The sequence below is a fragment of the Macrobrachium rosenbergii genome, chromosome 48 (assembly GCF_040412425.1).
Source record: "Macrobrachium rosenbergii isolate ZJJX-2024 chromosome 48, ASM4041242v1, whole genome shotgun sequence".
Lineage (NCBI taxonomy): Eukaryota > Metazoa > Arthropoda > Malacostraca > Decapoda > Palaemonidae > Macrobrachium > Macrobrachium rosenbergii.
This window is the reverse complement of record NC_089788.1, coordinates 53,112,048-53,131,649: the sequence shown is the minus strand read 5'-3', so window position 1 is coordinate 53,131,649 and position 19,602 is coordinate 53,112,048.

Sequence of the window (19,602 nt, the reverse complement as noted above, 5' to 3'; positions counted from 1 at the left end):
GGATGGTTGTGCACGATTAGATACAAATTATGAACGGGTTAACACAAGTAGATATATTATGGATGATAGTGCACAAATAGATACATATTATGGATGGCTGCATACAAATGGACACATTGTGGATGGTTGCACACAAAATAGACACACACTATGGATGGTTGCGTACAAGCAGATAAATATTATGGATTGCTGCACACAAGTAGACACATATTATGGATGGATGAACAAAAGTAGACACATTATAGATGGATGCACATAGGTAGATACATATTATGGATAGCCGCACACAAGTAGACACATTATGGATGGCTGCACAGAATTATATACATATTATGGATGGTTGTACACAAGTAGACACATATTATAGATGGTTGCACACAAGCAGACACATTATGGATGGATGCACACAGGTAGATACATATTATGGATAGCTGCACACAAGTAGACACATTATGGATGGTTACACAGAATTATATAAATATTATGGATGGTTGCACACAATCTGACACACACTGTGAGTGGTTGAACACATGTAGATATAGATTATGAATGGTTGCACACAAGTAGATACGTACTATGGATGGTTGTAAACAAGTAGATACACACTATGGACGGTTGTACACAATTAGATACACAATATGGCTAGTTGTACATAAGTAGATACACACTATGGATGGTTGTGCACAAGTAGATACACACTATGGATGGTTGTGCACAAGCAGAAACACACTAAGGCTGGCTGTGCACAAGAAGATACACTATGGATGGTTGCACATAAGTAGATATACACTATAGATGGTTGTGGACAAGCAGATGCACAATATGGATGGTTGTGCACAATCAGATACACACTATGGATGGTTGTGTACAAGTAGTTACACACTATGACTGGTTGTATATAAGTAGATACAAACTATGGATGCTGTGCACAAGTAGATACACACTATGGATGGTTGTACATAAATAAACACTATAGATGGTTGTGCACAAGTAGATACAAAATATGGATGGTTTTGGAAAAGCAGATGCAGATGGATGGTTGTACACTACTGGGATGGTTGCACAAGTAGATATACACTATGGATGGTTGTGCACAAGTAGATACAAAATATGGATGGTTGTGCAAAAGCAGATACACACTATGGATGGTTGTGCACAAGTAGATACACACTATGGATGGTTGTACACAAGTAGATACACACTAAGGATGGTTGTGCACAAGAAGATACAAACCTATGGATGGTTGCACATAAGTAGATATACACTATAGATGGTTGTGCACAAGTAGATACACAATATGGATGGTTGTGCACAAGTCAGATACACACTATGGATGGTTGTGCACAAGAAGATACACACTATGAATGGTTGAACATAAGTAGATATAAACTGTAGATGTTGTGCACAAGTAGATACACAATATGGATGGTTGTGCATAATCAGATATACACTATGGTTGTTTGTTGTTACACAAGGATGGATACAAACTATGGATGTTGTGCAAAAGTAGATACACACTATGGATGGTTGTGCGTAAGTAGATACACACTATGGATGGTTGTGCATAAGTAACACACTATGGGTGGTTGTAGATACACACTATGGATGGTTTTATGCACACTATGGATGGTTTTACTCAAGTAGATATACTAGTAGATGGTTGAATGGTTGAACACAAGTAGATACACAATATGGACGGTTGTACACAAGTAGATACACACCTTGCATGGTTGTACACAAGCAGATACACACTATGGATGATTGTACACAAGTAGATACACAATATGGATGGTTGTAAACATGTAGATACACACTATGGATGGTTGCACTCCAGTAAGTTGCAAGCTAAAGGTTCCATACTAGAGGACAGAGACTGAGGGTGGCGTCTCCCAGTGGGATTTCTGATGCCTTTTAGCATGTTGCCAGATAGTTTGCTTAGCATATATTGACGGTTAACTTGCGTACTTATTATAAGTGACTTTAGTCTGTAAAGTACTGAATCAAAAAAGTCCTGCTAAAGCATGTCTAGATGTACAATGCTAAAATGTGCCGGGAAAACTGTTCGTGAACCGATCTACAAATTAAAGACCTACATATGAACATTTAACATATGCAATTTAGAAAGTCTGTTTCACCTGACAAGACTCTTTTAATAAAGAAAATCGCGTAGTAGGAATCACGACCTTTGTACAGTATTCATAGATACCTTGCTTCCTGATAGGTCACAAAGAACGCAAACCAAATATTTAAAAATTTCACTCGATACTGGCGTTCTTGGAACCATTCTGTGCGTCATACGTTTATGCCCGCCAACAAAAATCCACGCACAGAGCGCTGACTTCGGAGGCATTCAAAAAGTTCTCGCCTCCATATCATGCTTATAACACTTCAAAATGAATTGCGAAATGCTGATGAAAGAAAGACCATGAAACAAACGTCGAAATTTTAGTAACAATTCCGCAAGCAGCGACAACAACAGTAAAGAGATCGACAAAACCGATAAGGAATATTAAGGATACCAAACGCAGACAGTTTCATCAACTGCAAGACACACAAGAGAGGATACCCAAGTGGAAGTGTAACCTGTGCATCAAAGCCTTTGCTGTTTTAATGTATTTCTCCTCTCTCTCTCTCTCTCTCTCTCTCTTCCTCTTCCACTTTGTTATACTGGTGAAAGCCAAACCAGAATTGTCTTCTCTTGGAGATACGCCACTCTTTATAAGGTGAAGTTCATACACACAGGCACACACACACACACAAACACACGCACAGACGCACACTCACACACACATATTTATATATATAGGATTGGATGTACGAGTATGAGTATATATAAATAGAGAGGAGCAGAGAGAGAGCATAAGATATTCTGTTCCTGATGACTATTTGATCATAACTCTCTTTGAAGACTGAGAGAGAAAAAAAGCCAGTTCTTTCCCTGAAGACTGACTCTTCTCTGAGACAAAAATGACGAACGCTCGTACAGGGGACCCGGATGATCTGGCTGCGGGGTACGAAAAATCCCCGTTTTCATTCATTTCAGCGCGAAATCTCGCAAGGTGAAAAGAGCCTCATTTCATCCCCCTTTGAAGAGAACCAGACGCCGGAGCATCGAAACCTTGTCTTTCATGTGCATAGGCCGATGGCACGAGCAGCCTGATGTTCTTACGTATTTCTGGAAACGCTTTCAGGCTATATAGTATGCTTTTAAGCACTACTCTATTAAATTTAACCATCACTCTGGGGCAATTTGTTGCCCTAATCTCTGTTATTGTTATAATCTGGTGTTTCTATTGACGATTTTTTTTATTAGACTTTCATTAAATTTGACAGGAAGTTACAGTGTGGTCCCTGATTATTTGGCTTCACAAAATTGACAAAAAAGATACTGCGATCTCTAGAAATATGACAACTGAAAGAAATAACATGTTATCTTACTTTTATGCTATTTCCTTATCATACGTCAACCCTGAAACTTCGGGCATCGGATTACATACGTGAGGCATTTTCGATTTCTTACTTTACTAAGCAGCTATGACTGAAGTCTACGGAATGTACACTTAATTTTTCAAATAACATTACAATTGATTGACTCTCGCTGATCTGGGGCCACGGTACTCTAGACCGTGTCTGGGGGCAAAGCAATGACTTTTTCATGCAATCGAAACATTCTGAATAATTGTCATAGACACTTATTATTTTTACTAAGAAGTTTAATGAAACAGAACTATCTTGAAATAAAGACTAGCACAATTGTGACTGCAAATAACATCCAGTAACATCCAAATCTGGTCATACAATAAGTTTGCTGCATTCAGCAGTGTGAACAAAAAACCAAAGTAAAAAAACTACTACAGATAACAACAGGAGAATCCTAAAGACCCGTTACGTGAAATTTATGTTTCTGTAAGTCTTGTACTTTCTTCTACACATGTTACGGATGAACAATTTACAGAGTACTTGTTCTAGCTCACTACAGCTTCGACATCATTTTCAGACTGCCATTGAGATTCCATTTTCAGGCCTGACTTGTTTATACAACTCCTATCCATTAACCTCGTCCATGGTGCGTTGTATACCTCCACGGCGTCCTCGCTAAACCTTTGGCTTGTTTCAGTGTCACGAAAAACCGCAGGATAATCGAAGGGGAACTTAAAAACTAACTCCCACAATGGTGGGAAACAAAACATTGAGCAGCCTAGATACCGTCAACAAAAAAATTGGCTCTAAAAGAGTCAGGCCTATTGGATCTAGTCAAAAGGTCAAACCAGGTATCATAACTTGAGGACCACTAGAGAAGGATACTGGAAACCACTAGATTGAAACAAGGCAAAGGATACTCAAAGACCCAGTGTAGGTATATGACTGACCGTGGACTATATCAAGGGATACAGCCTTTCTAATTAACCGCAAAGGGCGGATTAGCACCATGTGCGTACGTTGCCAAACTTATCGTTTTATAAGTATATGTCATGATAAAAAGGAAGTTGTCTGATGCCAAAAGATAATAAGATTTCTCTTTTAAAGTAATTAATTTACAATAAAAGTACACATTTTCTAATGATTATTGTGTTGGATCATTCTTCAGTAGAAGATATATGAACAGGATGGCAGAGGTTATTGTAAGGTAAGTTGATAATTTTGTTTAGAATCAACGCAAAATTAGATGGTGAGCGTAATTTTTGGGCCACAGCATTGGGTTATATCCTCGAAAAATAGGTCATGGTAAAATATTGGTCAAGAGCAATCATTAGCCCCAGGTTCCCAAATACCAAATTTCATCAAAATTAGAGAAAGACAAAATGTCGCCCTCGAAAATGACCTCTGACTTTCGGACTTTCAAAAGTAGGTCACGGCAAAGAAAACATATTTGAGACAGAAAACTGCAAATTCTCGAGGTGTGACGTATTTTTGAAAATCTGGATGTCAGAGGTCATTTTCAAGTGCAACATTTGACCTTTCTCTAATTTTCATGAAATATGGTATTGAGGTACCCTGGGGCTAATGACTGCTCTTGACCAGTATTTTACCTTAACCTAATTTCAAGGTTATGGGCCAATTCTGTGGTAAAAAATCTTCTTTCATCATCTAATTTTTCACTGATTTTACACATATTTATTATCTTACCTTACAATAGCTCCTCCTTCCTGTTTATAGATCTTCTGTTGAAGAATGATCCAAGATAATAATCATTAGAAAATGTGTATTTTTTATTATAAACTAAATACCATTAGAAAGACAAAATATTAAACTTTAAACGGGCGACAATTTGTCTCTCTCTAATTTTGACGAGGTTAAAAAAAGGGGGCAAATAAATACCAACACCCTAAAGACCCATCTGCTAAACTGAAAAAAAGGGAAGAAGGAAACACAACATTGTTACTACTACCGCTAGTTCCTCGCTGGATGAGTCGGTAGAGTTGTCGGCTAGCACTCTGCTAGGCCCGAGTTCGAGTTTCCGGCCGGCCAATGAAGAATTAGAGGAGTTTATTTCTGGTGATAGAAATTCATTTCTCGGTTCAACGTGGTTCGGATTCCACAATAAGCTGTAGGTCCCGTTGCTAGGTAACCAATTGGTTCTCAGCCACGGAAAATAAGTCTAATCCTTCGGGCCAGCCCTCTCTAGGAGAGCTGTTAATCAGCTCAGTGGTCTGGTTAAACTAAGGTATACTTCACTACTACCGCTGCCTCTTCTGCTACTGATGATCATAATAATACCAACACAGGTACAATGAGACAGCGAAAGGTAATAACATGTCCAACATTACCAGCAGCAAAACATTGCAAATCAATTCGTATCCTGATTTTATGTTGCCACTTTTTGTCATAATGGCTTCCATCTTGCCAAACTTTATTGGAGACATAAATAGTTTTCTTCCTCTCTCCCATTCAGCTGAAATATCTATAAAGTTTGCCCACAATAACTGCCCGAAAATGGGTGGAAATTTCTGGATTATGCTTGATGAAGGGTGAAGTTTAGCCATATTCGTTGCCTTTCGACGTAATTCAAAATATTTTTAGTCAATCATAAAGAATATTTGTGGTTAATGACGACGTGTTTAGTGGGTACAGGCGTGTAAAGTTTGCTCTTATACGAAAGGACCAAATAGCCTTGATCTTATCAGAATAATACGATAGAAAACTTCTACCTCTATTTATGATATGATAAACATGAGTAAAGTTCTGTATTCTATTGATAGTGTTTTCATTTGTCTACGTCACGGAATGAATCAATACGAAGTGTTGTCACATAATCGTAACAGATCTCCGAAAGAGTTTGGGAATCACCCTCTAAAACTTCGACGTCCGTCAAGAACAGTTTAAAACAATATATATTTTAAACCATATTTTTCTCAAGAAAGTGTCTCGAAGCCCAATTTCATTTCTCAAGTGAAGGGGAAGATAGACCAGTGATGGCCCGGGTCCAAATTGTCCCCAAAATGGAAAGTAATGATGTTAATGAGTTTGTCCCCCAAGGTTCGTGGAACAATTGCTTCGCAGACCCCACCCCCCAAAAAAAAAAAACATTCTTGGGAGCTCTGAAAAAGAGAGGAAAAATGTTCCAGAGAGGAAAATGAGTGAATCTATCAATCAATCGGAACTTATAACAAGCCTTGTGGGTCACAGTGAGGCCTGAGCGTCAGCAGCAGGAGTGAGTAAGTTTCAGTTACGGATTTCGCAGATTATCCAGCAACTTCTAAGATTAATGAGCAAAGAAGTGGAATTTTTAGGGAAGATAAAAACAGCATCTGTGAGGTGACAGAAGAGAGTTATCACATCAGTTAAGAACCAGGTCTGCCAAGGATAAAGCAAGAAGACGTGATTCCAGTCTATGAAAATAAGGTTTCATTAAGAAATAAATAAGCTTGATCGAATGAAATTGGAAAATTGGTATGGCTAACAAGGATGTCTTTTAAATATACTTTGAAGTGGAAAAATTACTGATACAGAAAGATCAAATCAACTATTTTACCGCTGGTCTTTTTCAAACAGGATTGATTCAATCCTTGATATTAGGGGTCCGAGTCAGGCACTGTCAGTAGCCCAAGGTTGGCCAGGTAAATGTTAATGGAAAATGAACAGACACTAAGGATTCATAAACAGAATGTTACATTTCATAATATATGCTGGTAAAAAGGCGGTAAAAGAATGTTTTAACTAATAATAATAGACAAGTTCAACAGTTTCAGCTCTAGAGATCTAAATAACGTTGGATTTATCGTTGTGATTTAATTAGTGAAGTACCTCGTGTCATGAGAGCAAAGAACATGGAATGATTTGAATGTGAAGAATAGAAAATCAAGGCACAGAATAAAACAGCCTTGCGAGTTCGGAGGGAATGGTTCATTTCTGTAGCCGCTGCTTCGTCAACTTTTTACATGACATTCCACCATCCTGCAAGAGGCACGTCTTTCTTTCCATTCGACTGTAGAGCCAACTTTTTCTTCCTCCTTTTTTCCAGAGGAGGCTGGGAGTCGGGGACTGGGTTGCTCTTTCCATTGGCTTCTTCATCTCACAAAATGAGTGAAACCTCCTGAAGAGTTCGAAAAGACTTTTGGAAAGGAGAGTACACAGCTGGTGTCCACAAAAACAGTCCATGGGGGTAAACTTCGACATGTAAATCTACATGGAAGCCTGAGGGACATTTGTTGGGTGGATACGAAGACAAAAGATGACTGACTTTTGGAATGAGAAAGCACGCAACAAGTGCAAGAGGAAAAAAAGTACTCATCGTAAACGCAAACCTATAAATGTAAACTGAGTCGTGGACAGCTACAGTAGCTGTCTAGTGGATCCCTAGTATAACTGCTGCAAATACTACAGATGAAGGCAGAGCCAGTGAAAAGGAGGTCGCGAAGTAATTAAGGTATCAAAGGCAACTCGTGCTTTGCACGCCTCAAATAAAAAAGATTTGTCAAAAGCGACAGAAACGGGAAAATGTGAATAAAACGTTGAGCCAAGTCTTCTTTATGGAAGTGTTCCTTTGATGCTGAAATGTTGAATGCACTTAAAAAACAAAAAGAAGTTGCAGGGATAAATTGTCCTTGAAATACGCGTAATGTCGAATCGTTAGAACTGAAGAATGAAGAAGCTAGACAAAGTCTTTGTTGTGGGTGAAGAAAGCTAAATAAATGTGCAAAGACACTAACACCATCTACACACACACACACACACACACACACATATATATATATATATATATACACACACACACACACACACACACACACACACACATATATATATATATATATATATATATATATATATATATATATATATATATATATATATATATATATATATATATATATGTGTGTGTGTGTGTGTGTGTGTGTGTGTGTGTGTGTGTTACGATACGCCTTCTTCCCCTTAGAGTGGGTGGAGTTGAAAGGTCTACCGCATCTGTTTATCACTAAGTATTATGAAGCAATGTTGCTTACTCAGTGCCCTACGACACGTGTGTCCAAGGGGCTTACGAGCATACAGCGTCTGCTTTCCTTGGTGGTCACCCATCCAGGCTCAAACCATAGCTATCGCTGCTTAACACAGTTTTCCCACTTCTGACTACGACTTCAGAGCCTTATTTCGGAAACTTAGTCCTTTTAAAAAACCACTACACTTTTGAGTAATTGCGCCAAATTTTCTATGATTTTCAAATTATTTCTACCATGAAAAGCCTTAATGTCATAATAGACTTGCAATTCTCAAGTCAACTTTTAGTATTATTATCATTATTATTGTAACCACGTTGTAACCCTGGCAGAAGTTGCAGAACTCTACAATCCCAAGGGCTCCAATGGCGGGGGCGCTGGGGGCAGGTGGGGGGGGGGGAGTATTCCAGTTCAGGAAAAGGGACAGGGAAGTGAAGGATAAACAATATATGTCAGAAACAACAAAGAAAAGTAAATGAGATAAAAATGAAAACTATGAAACGAGACTCACACTAGCCTGCCCAGTAAAACAAATTTGCATCCAGTTTGAACGCCTGTAGTTCCACCGTACTGTATCAACGATTATGGAGAACATTCCATAATTATGTCATATAGACAAAAAACCTTTTAAAAAAATGTGGTATTGAAACTCACGAAAGAAAGGTCCGAACACAGAATTAATTGCATGGCTACATGGCTAGTAGGCTACTCGTGGTGAATCGGCCACTGTTGCAAGACCTAAAAGCAAAGGCTGATTAAAACATTAAAAGATGAAATCAGTAATATGTAAGAGGATATGATAATTCTTCAGGTCTGGTCTTCCATTCGCTAACAATATCGTTCGTCATCTGACACACGAAGCAAGACGCATTACCCGATAACCTTACAGCATCGGAACAAATCAACTTTCTTTTTCTTTTTTCTTTTAGCGAAAGTGAGAAACATTACGGAATGAGAAAAAGGCGTTGATTTATAGGGACACCCGATATTCGTAGCGGACGCTGTGTATTTTTCCTGCGTTGACCGATGGCGCCATAAACCTTTTAAGCTCTTCATTCTGCAGATCCATTTGTTCTTTAGCGCCGCATTGTTCTGTCCGGCACCGGAGTGAGGGATGGAGGGAGTCCCGCCCGGCCCTTCGCTGCCATAATGATTTCGCTGGTCGCTTGCTTTGTCGCATGGCTCCCAGGCCAAAACAGAAGCTGAATTCTTCTTCTTCTTCTTCTTCATCTTCATCTTCTTCTTCTGATTACATAAAATATACAAGAATAAAAATCTACAGAATTTTCTCAGAATATAATGCCATTCACAAAAAAAGGGTAACACGAGGAGGAAAATGACAAGGAAATAAAGATAAACACTAAATATAGCCCTATACTTGCATAAGCAAACATAATCCAGAAAAACGTGGGGAAAAGATTTTCATTTTCGACAGGAGAAATTTTTTCCAGATTCTTTCTAGATTCTTTAATTAGGCCACATTTTCGTGGTTGATGTGAACAACAACTTCGTAAAAGCGACCAACCAAAAATTACGTAGGCTACAGGAAAGGCAAGAAATTAATTATATGCCATATCCTAGAACTCCTTCACCCTTACGCTACCCAGATGGTGGAAGTTTCGGTGAGCAAGGACTACTAATGCTTCTTTACCACACACACACACACAAACACACAAATCAACTTTCCCGAGGGTATTCATTCAACGGAAAATATCCCTCACAAACAACGACGAAAGGAACAATAAGAAAGAGAACCTATAATCCAGACTGCAGGCGTCAGAGAAGTAGATGAGTCTGTGTTCATTACCGGGAGAGATCAGCGGAACATTGACGACCAGTGAGAAATGGTCGAGGGAATTCGGGGAAATTACGTCCGCGTGAAGGTGGTGTAACGGCCCCTCTCAGCCTCTCCAAACTCATAAATTGGCTGGTCGTTCTGGACCTTCCATACGAGCGGAAAGCTCCTTCTCTATAGGGTCGGTTACGCTGGCTATCAATAGCCCTGGAATGGTCGGTGTCATCGTCGATCGCCTGGAATGCTCTGGAAAAAGACGGCGGTCAGTACCGTCCGTTAGCTCGCCTTTTCCCTCCCCAAGAATTTATGGAAACAGCGCTCTCTATTATCAAATCCAAATAATTGCTGGTAAGGCTGAGCGGTTTTGATATTCTTTATTTACGGTAATTTAAAAAGAACGTTTTCAGTTCTCAGTGTTATAAAATTAATTAAACTGATGCAATAAGTTTCTGATAAACTCCACTATTCAAGTGTTTTATGTTTATATTTCCTCTCTTAAACTAAACCAATCAGCTTATAGTTTACCTCGCTTTCTGTATGCAATATATTGACAATTCCACTATTACAGCGATAATTTTCAATATTATTTTCCCTCTGTGAAAAAGGCTTGGATCTCTTCATGGTCTCCCTGTATTATAAATATATTATAACCTGTCATCCTTTGAATGACAGGTCGTCACGTGTGTGAACTGTACAGTTGAGCACTGGATTTGAAGAAAAGTCAGGTAAGTCTTGTGCAGCTGGGGACAAATGTCAGTCGGCCTCCCTTTGCGCTCAGAGATTTACATACTGTTAGTTGTTTGCTACCTTGTTGAGAGAGAGAGAGAGAGAGAGAGAGAGAGAGAGAGAGAGAGAGATTTTTATTAGATGATGCGAATCAAATTAATCTTAATATAGATATTCTCTCTCTCTCTCTCTCTCTCTCTCTCTCTCTCTCTCTCTCTCTCTCTTCTCTCTTATGTATACATTTGAAAAGAGAATTATCTTTACAAATATTATCGAAGGGTTAGTAGATTGTTTTCATATTTACCAGAAGAGTGAAAGCGTTGATATTTGTAACTTCATTCATTATGATTTCTTAATTAACTTATCAGGGAATTTCGCATTTCACTTTTCCTCGCTGACTACGAGAACTGGTTGTAAAATCAACTGAATAGCAATGAATCCTTTGAATTCTTTTACTAAACAAAACACATTTACGGGAATTTCACACCATTTTCATTAACATGAAATAGCACAAAATTAAGACCTTACTCAGCAAATTTTTCTTTGTAATTTTAGAAGAAAATCCTCTTGAAAACCTTCATCATTATCATCGTATGTTGAGGCATAAGGTCAACAAGAATGTTAAACCTCACATCTTCGTTAGCCATGGATTAGGCGAGGCCAACTGAACAGGAGTGGTTTTACAGGGCATTTGAATTAGAATTTTAGGCACCGAAATTCCCTCAACTCGAACAAACCGTAAGAAAACAAGAAACCGAAAAGGGAAGGATTTCAAAACAGCTCATTATTTGAGGCACGTGAATGGAACTTATATTTCCAGGATGTGTTTTCGTTTAAGTTACATTTCAAAGTTAATGATAACTGTGGCACAAAAAAAAAAAAAAAAAAAAAAAATATAATATATATATATATATATATATATATATATATATATATATATATATATATATATATATATATATATATATATATATATATATATATAAATAAAAGATTAATCTTTTATAAAGATTAAGAATTCAGTTTTATCTTTTTATCATTTGCAGCAAAACTCTTTAAAGATACAATTCGGAATGAATTCGTTTCCAAATTTTCTCTAAATCAATCTCTTATCTTTCTAGATGGTGGCATGTCCGTTATTATTATTATTATTATTATTATTATTATTATTATTATTATTACCCTTATTATTCATATGGAACAACCCCACAGGGGACATTGATTTGAAATTTAAGCTTCCAGAGAGTGTGGTGTCCATTAGGAAGAAGTAACGGAAGGAAACGGGAAATACAGAAAGAGGAGAACATTTATTAGAAAAACAGATAAATTGACAAATGAATAAATAAGTAAAAATGCAAGTAAATGATTAAGATACAAGAAGAATTGTATTAGGGTAGTAATGCATTGCATCTTCGCTTGAACTTCTGAAGTTCCAATTGCACGACATCCACAGAAAGGCTGTTCCACAGTCCAGCGGTGTAAGGAATAAAGAAGAACATGAGCAACTTTCATCGTTCTCATGTGATGAGGCCTTTGGAACTGGCATCCCTTACCTAATGACATATCCAATGAAAGCAAGCAAGACAGCGGAGAGGATGAGATTTTCGCTGATGATGACTACTTAGACCAAAGTTCGACTGCAAGATGAAACAAGTAATATATGCGCGCAATCGAGTTTTCTGTACAGCGTATAATCAAGGCCACAGAAAATAGATCTATCTTTCGGTGGCTTCGGTATAATGCTGTATGAGTCGCGGTCCATGAAACCTTCAGCCACGGCCTGGTGGTGGACTGTGTTGCTGGCACTGTAGCTGTGCCAGACGCACGATCTTGGCTGACTTTAACCTTAAGTAAAATAAAAACTAATGAGGCTAGAGGACTGCAATTTGGTAAGTTTGATGACTGGAGGGTTTACGATTAACATACCAATATGCAGCCCTCTAGCCTCAGTGGTTTTTGAGATCTGAGCGGAGACCGGACAGACAAAAAGCCATCTCAATAGTTTTCTTTTACAGAAACTAAAAGTGCTCGCTTGACACCCCCCCTAACCCGTCTCACTTTGATGATCGTTGATCTGGAAGAAAGTCGTTAGCAATCACTTTGACCTCCCAAAACCCCAGGGCTATGTCTTGGTGTTCCTGCAATATTTGCATTGATTGCAAATATTGGTTTCTTGCAAGTAATTGCTTTCATTTAATTGTTGACCTGCAGAAAAAATGTACTTTTAAAAAATGTACTTTTAAAAAATGTACTTTTTTACCGTTTTGGAAAATGGAAAAATGTAGACCAGAAGAAGAATGTTCGTAAAGAAACTGGTTTTAAAAAAAAAATAAGACCCGTGTAATAGCGCAAGAGTACTGCAGTCATCGAGAAGTAAAATATATGAAAAAGTCGTCCCCAGAGACAGATTTCCGAAGCTTTTGACAAACAAAGGAAAACGGAGAATTCCATAATCCAAATGTGGAAGGCATTCAGAGAAAACAAGACGAGGGTTCTGGACAGACTCGGAAAGAAGAAGAAGAGCAAGAGAAGGATCACAAAGCGCGGATTCCATTCCGAGGAAGCCAAGCCTTCTAGAAGAGCGTTTAGTCGCCGGGGAAGCGCTCGCATACAGACGCTGTCAAATGATAAAAAGGCGAAAGCTGCCATTATGAAAACCGCAATATTTCCCGCGGGAAAGAGATAACGTCATGCCTTTTGGTGTTATCTTCTGTTAAAACGGAATAAAGTCAGGAATCGATTGTTTATATTGCCTCATAAATTCCTTTATCTCGGGATCCTCCTCAGAGGTGGGGAATTTTCTCCCCAATGTCAGCAGAGGAGAGAGGAGCCTTTTATTTGGCAGAGATTCGGTAATGATCGGGATTCCCTTCACGATTTTTTATTCGCTCTTTCTTTTTTCCTCCTATTATGTGGTCTGTCTGTTTGTCTGTCTGTCCGCCGCATCACGGTTCTGAATACCGGTGATATTTGGTGTTATCTCAGTTCCATGATTGCTGTTTTTTACAGCACTTAAAAGATTAATTTAGATTAATACAGCAAGTATCGCACGCAGGCCTCTCGTTATATATAGAGAAGACGATATTAATGTTGTCGTTTGTTCTCTCACGAACAGAAGGTTGATCTTTATCTGGAGGTCAGCAGCCTCCCTGGATCTAGAAAGTGGCTGTTTCCATTTGTCTTTTAATAGTGATTAGGATTTAGACATTGCCGTAAGTTATCCTGTCCGGCCGTCTCCATAAGCTCTCTTTCACCATGAAACTTCCACTAGCAGCCTCACTGCCTGAGGCGCAAAAACTGTAGTCTGTTTTTTCGGATGTGACGGGAAATATCCGCAGCCAATATCACCGTAACCTATGGTGGGTTCTGGCAGCACGAGCAGCCAGTCACAAATAGCTTTAGAGATATCAGCTGTGGATATTTACCGTCAATTCCTAAATAAACAGATATAACGCATAGTAAGCGTTTTCAAGAGCATCAGCGCCACACTTTGTTAAGGTGTCACCTTGCAGGAATGGCTAATACCGGAGGTATTTTACTATTTTCACAAAAAATTCTAGTATTACCGACGCTCAATACTACTTTAAAGCGCCAGGCACCACTGCCCTGGTTTTCTGATTTTCATTGCAACTCAGGTATGCAGGCGTTTATTTGCTTGATCATTAAACTCCATTTGTTATTTTTTTATATGTTCGCACTGTTCGATCTTTCCCACATGGGCGAATAGTTCCGTTCTGATGAATCATTCTTTGGAAGTTTAATGTCTGCATGTACGTAGGCACTAATAAATTACCAGTGACTAATTATCATTTCATTTTCTTGCAAAGTCAAAGTCATCTGCATCAAAAAATATATAAGCCATTCGTTCGACCAGCAACTACAAACTGTCAGGGAAATCACCTCAGCTCGCTTTCTGTAATAACTACTGATAATATTTTTCTTTAATAAGCGTGACAGATGACGCACAAGCCCCTGATACCAATACCCTTTCATAAGTTGCTTCTCCCTCAGGCAAACTTTCGCAATTATTTTTTTGATTGATCGACCGCGGGTTTCCGCGAGGGTTCCCGAGGCCCACGCGTTAAGACTTCACCTGAGAATGTCAGCAGTGTGGTTTTCCTCTTCTACTTCGTGACGTCATGTCTTGCCTGATATTTCCTGATGATAAGAGTCTTGTTGCTCGATTCGGTATCATTAAAGAATTCATTCTTCACCCCGAGGTGAAAATTAGAGGCAGGTAAAGTTAAAGACGTTAGACTGCTGGGAGGGAAAGCAGGAAAGTCGAAGGCATAAGGCAAGGGTACGAGAGACGCTGCAGAGACTCAGTGCTGCTTACAGTGTGCCACAAACGCCTCACTTTTGGTATCCCATGAAGAGGGATGCGTCCAATATAATGATAAACTTGATGGTGAGTGTCTTATGTATGAAACGTGTCTTTTATAGAGACTCTCTCTCTCTCTCTCTCTCTCTCTCTCTCTCTCTCTCTCTCTCTCTCTCTCTCTCTCTCTCTATATATATATATATATATATATATGTTTATATATATAAATAAATATATGTTACACATATAATACACACACATATATATATGCATGTAAATATACACACATAACACACACATATATATATATATATATATATATATATATATATATATATATATATATATATATATATATATATATATATATATATACATATACATACAGTATATACAGTATATGTACATATACATATATTCACAGATATTAAACCCCCAATATCGTTTGATATCTGATTTTCTATTCCTTGTAAACCATTAGAATAACTTGCTCCCAAAGGGAATTATAACTGATAAGTGCTCCTAAGCCGGTCAGGATTCACAGAAGCACTTATTAATCATAATTTCCTTTGCATGCAAATTAGTTCTAATAACAGTGAATTCTATATTAAGCGGAATTTGGCGCTTAATATTTGTGATTAGGTAATTAAGCTGTTAATTATGCTGTTTTCGAAACAAGAGGTGGATCCACAGTAAAAAATGTAAATGGTTACACCCACATTCCTCATTTGACAACAAAAAGCTACTACAGTATTACAACCGCTGAATATATAGTACTTACATATACTACTCATCAACAATATACGGCATCTTCCAGACACTCGTTTCCTGGCTTCCTCCTGGCCCCTTTTGCTCTGCGTCAACCCAGCACTCTCCATGTCTTGTTCTTCTCCTTGGCCACTTTCTCTTTATACCACTTTTCACCAGTCCGTCGTTCCACTTTGACCCTAACGCTCCAGATCACCTCTGATCACCTGATTCTTCTTTTCGACAGTTCTTTGCATCTCTGCATCTCTCACATTTTCCTGTTCTTATTCCAAATATCAGGATGAAAAACTTTATTCCGAGAGCTTCGAGACTATTTGCTGTATTCTTTTCAGCATCGAGACTTCGCTCTCAGAAGGATAAATTGCCTCGAGTGTTTCTCTTGCTTGAGGAACCTGTGACTCACCTCTCCTTTCATCCTACCTTCATATTGTATATTCAGTCCCGAATGCCTTAGCAAATTAACCACATCTATTCTTGCAACATCTATGTTAATATTCATTGTTCTGTCTTCATGGTTTCACTTCACTCACATAACCTTATTCGTGTTAAGTTTTACTTCCAACTTTCTCCTCTTGCAGACACATTCGAACTCTTTCGTTAGTCTCTGGAGGCTCTTTTTACTACCGTCTGCATAAGTCAGCCATCTATGGCCTTCTTCCTTATCTCACGACTTTGCACCTAAATCCAATTTACTTTCCCCTTTCTCTGACCTCTCGCATCGCTCCATCCATAAAGATATCAAATAACTATGGAGTCATAACACGCCCTAGGCTCACGCCCATTTTGTCACCAATCTAATTATTCACACACCTACATATTCTTGCATATGCTTCTCTTTTTGAAAACTTTCAATTGCTCTAAACAAGTTACTAACTAAACCATAAATCCTCAGCACCCTACGCATTGTACATCTATTGTCAATCATAAGCTTTTACCAGAATAATTCTGTCAACTGTCATATTTTCTCAATTAAAATCTAACTATGCGTCCTCACCGGTATACTAAATAATACTATGTTCTAATGATGTTTACAGTCACCTCTTTCATATTTCCCTTTAAACAAAGCAAAACTTATTCCTCTTACTCATCCTTTGGAACTAAACCCCTGCCCTAACACACCTTACACATCCTGAACATCTGCTCATTCACATTTTCACCACCATACCACACCATCCCACTTGTAATAGAATCATTTCCTGGTGTCTTTCTGTTCTTCATCCTTATAGATGCCCTATACACATCCTTAATCATCTCTCCCATTAACATTTTCAGTTTTACATTGACCTCTTTCACTCTCGCATTACTTATTTCTGCATCTTTCCTCTCCTCCGCGTTCAGCAAATCTTCAAACTGCTCACTCCATCAACTCAAACTGGATTCTCTTCTGTCAGCATCTCTCCATTTTGCTTTTATATCTGTTGTGTACACGACAGATCATTAGTTGAAAGATGCCTCGGCACTTCTTCTAAAAACATGTTGAACGATGGTCTTTTTAAAATGGACGAGTTACTGAAAAGATATATTCTCAAAGATACGAAAGTATGAGTCTGTTAAATGTTTTACAAATTGCGAATTTTCCCTGGATGATTTTGGTAGTTGCATATCCCACCGAGTGTGTTTTTCTCTTAAGAATGTTTTTTTTTCTCATAGTGTTTTATGCAAACTTAAGTAGTTTGCTGATTTGTTTTTATTATTATTTGTGACATCATGTTACTCTTCATAACAAGCTTTATTTTAAAATGTTCCGTACCCTAAAGATGACTTTATATTAAAAGTCGAAAGTCTTTGCATTTCTTTATATTTTCAAGTGAGAATTTCTAATATGAATAAGAGTAATTATTAAGGGTGTTTAGGACGTTTGGTATAGGAGGTAAGTTACCGAGAGTGATAGAACAATTTTCTAGAGGAAAGGAAGCGTAAGTTACAGCTTGCTAAAGTGAGAGTGACTGGTTTGGTGTAAAAATGGTCCTGAAACAAGGGAATATTATGCATCGTGAATAAAGAGTGGAATGTCTCATGTTCGCAGATGATACAAAGCATTATTGGGGACAGTGAAGAGAAACTCTAGTGACCATATAAGGGTTTCAAAGTGGTGGCCATGGAGGAGAGGTCAGGATAGCATAAGCACAAGTAAGGTCATGCGAATAAATGGCAGGCAGAAGAAGGAGCAAAACAGGGAAGAGACGTGGAGTGTCCTTTGGAAGCGAAAGTGGAAACACATGAAGAGTTTTCGGAGTCAACTCCTCTTTATGAAAGTGAAGTGTGAGTGTAAAAAATGAGAGGCTCAAACTGTTGAAATGAATTATTTCCTCAGTAAATGTGGCTAAGAAGAATCAGTAAGGTGAGAAATGTTGAAAGACGTAGATTAGTGTTGGTGGAAGAATTGAAAAGAATGCTTTGAGACGGTTGTTCAAATGGAAAGAATGTGGACTATAAGCTGAGGAAAATAGTGTATAATTCGCCTATGGTAGCAGCGAAGAGGGGAGAAAGACCTAAAAAGCAATGGATAGATGAAGATACAGATTTAACAGAAAGAAAGGCCTGGATATCCAAGAGGCGTGAGTGCTTGCAAGATTTTCAATAATTGTAAAGCAGGTAATTTTGTAGAAGTTTTCTGTACAGGGCGTTCATCCAGACTACTGTATTTTGTTTATTTCTAAGGATTAACTTTTTTCAGTGAGGTTGCTAGCCCCATGCCTAGTCGAGGGAAATGTCACTGGAGCCTTTGAGCTTTCAAATTCCAGTTTTATGTTCATTACAATTCCAATTGGATGTTTTCCCAACTAGGGTGGTTCCAGAGGAAAAACAGGACATTCGCTCAAGCCGAGAGAGAGAGAGAGAGAGAGAGAGAGAGAGAGAGAGAGAGAGAGAGAGAGAGAGAGAGAGAGAGGACGTAATGTTATATATAACCAATATAATAATAAAATGTATTTTTAAATCCAAAATTAAAATCGCCAACCTTATCAGCTCTCACTTCAAACTCAGCTAAGATGGAAATTCGTCAGGATAAAAAGCGAATAAACAAACGCCATAAAAGAGAGAGAGAGAGAGAGAGAGAGAGAGAGAGAGAGAGAGTCTCAAGGCGAGTGGAAATATAAAATCCTTTATTTTGGGGAGAGAACAAACAGAACGGGAGAAGGCCTGGCCACTCATCTTGCAACCTCTTGCTAATGATCTCCCTCAGGGATTAGAAAAACTCAGCTTCTGTCATCTCTCAGCGCCAAAAGATAAAGAAGAAGAGGAAAACAGCGCAAGAAAACAGAATGTACACGAGAGAAGCAACGAAGCACGGCGGCTTTTCCATGTTTTTTGATGTTGCCTTCGTCCAGAATTTCCCGGAAAAGTCATTGGGTAATATAAAGGTGCTTTTGCAGTCAGAGTCATCAGATGGAAACAAGTAAAACTGCTTTGCTACCTGTCACACGTAAATGGAAATCAAAATGTACAGAAATTGTTTGTGACATCCTGACAAAACTGATGGATTTTTTTCTTACTCTTAGGGCACCTCGGCGGTCAAGAATCTTCCAAAGAGCCAAGTGAAATGATTTCGGAAATAC